We start from the raw sequence: 1,697 nt of genomic DNA, 5'->3' as shown, positions 1-1,697 counted from the left end.
ACGGGCCGGCCAGCACGGCCCTCCCTTCTGGACCCCAGAGTGGAAACTGAGTCCACGTGAATTCTGAAGGCCGTCATCGCCTTCAATGGAGATGACACGTAAGCATCAGTTCTAACTCCTTTTCTCCATCATCGCCACTCAAAACCACACACCCGTTTTATATTGTTCGTATTTCACAATGCCAGCCACGGCCCATGACTCAGCAAGCTCGACAAGGAAAGGGCAGAGGCTGGAAAATATCGGCTTGAATGTATTGAAAATGCCACGGCTTCTCCAAGAGGAGTGGTGCTCTTGTTCTGCCACACATGACTTTTCACTCATCCTGCACGTAAGTATTGCTTTGGTGATCTATTGATGTGTCACAAGTCACCCCAAAACCTAGTGGTGTGAATGCATAGCATCCTGTTGTTATCTCCCCTGGTTCTGAGGGTTGAGGGGGGACTTAGCTGTTCCCTTTGGTGTTGGATGGGGCTGGAGGCCACTGGAGGCTTGACGGAGGCAGAGTGTTCTAGAAGGTTCATCATACACCTGGAAGGTGGGCTGAATATCAGCCAAGAGCTTGACTGGGGCACCTGGAGGCTTGATGGTGGGGGAATGTTCTAGATGGCTCATTCACGCACCTAGAAGGAGGGCTGAACGTCAGCTGAGAGCTTGACTAGGGCAACTGTAGGCTGATTGAGTGGAATGTTCTAGATGGCTCATTCACACACCTAGAAGGAGGGCTGAACATCAGCTGAGAGCTTGACTGGGACACCTGGAGGCTTGATGGAGGGGGAGTGTTCTAGATGGCTCATTCACATACCTGGAAGGTGGGCTGAAGGTGAGCCAAGAGCTTAACTGGGGCTGCAGCCATCTGGAAACTTGACAGTAGCAGAACATGCTAGGAGGCCCACTCACACACCTGGCGTCTGGGCTGACAATCAGTCGAGAGCTTGACTGGGACCGTCAGCAAATGAGAGACTTGATTGGATGGAATGTTCTAGATTCCATCTTCTAGAATGTTGTAGCAGAACATTCTAGAAGGCCCACTCACTCCTGTCATTTCCACCACCTTCCATTGGCCAATGCAAGCCATGGGCCAGCCCAGACTCAAGAGAAGAGAAAGGGGACTCCATATCTCCTTGGGAGTAGCTATAGAGAATTCACACCCGTCTTGATTTCTCCACAATGGCGACCTCTTTTTAATAAAGTTTGGTGTTGCCTCCAAAAGAGCAGCTTAATTCTTACACTAGCTCAAGACAAGATGTGTTCATCGTGAGGACAAGGCCTCTAGAGATCTTTGAGGCTCACCAGTCTTAAACATCAGGCTCCTTCCGCATTCAGCTGTGTCAGAATGCACATGGCGAGATGATCTCTTATCTTTATTCTGGCCGCTTCTATTTCTAAATCTGCCCCATGTGCTGGACAGAGTCGTGAAAAGGCACAGGGGCAGCTGGATGTCACGAGCGGTGCGGTTTGCTATCACATCCATCTCTGAACAAAAGCCGGTCAGAGTTGACTCTTGCTGTGGGAGCCATGGCATAAGAGAAGTGTTTCCCCACCCCAGCAGAGGGGACGGCCTTTGAAGCTATGAAGGCGTCCCCTTTGCAGCATTCTTACAGCACAGAGCAATGTGGAAGGCTCTTCGTTGCTTCATTTGTTTGGATGGAGATTTGAAGATGGGCAGTGGTGCAGGGTCTGGTCCAAAACCTTCCAGA

The sequence above is a fragment of the Ceratotherium simum genome, chromosome X (genome assembly GCF_057802395.1).
Source record: "Ceratotherium simum simum isolate JZ-2026a chromosome X, ASM5780239v1, whole genome shotgun sequence".
NCBI classification, from domain to species: domain Eukaryota; kingdom Metazoa; phylum Chordata; class Mammalia; order Perissodactyla; family Rhinocerotidae; genus Ceratotherium; species Ceratotherium simum.
The sequence above is the reverse complement of the archived record's forward strand: the minus strand, read 5'-3'. Positions refer to the sequence as shown.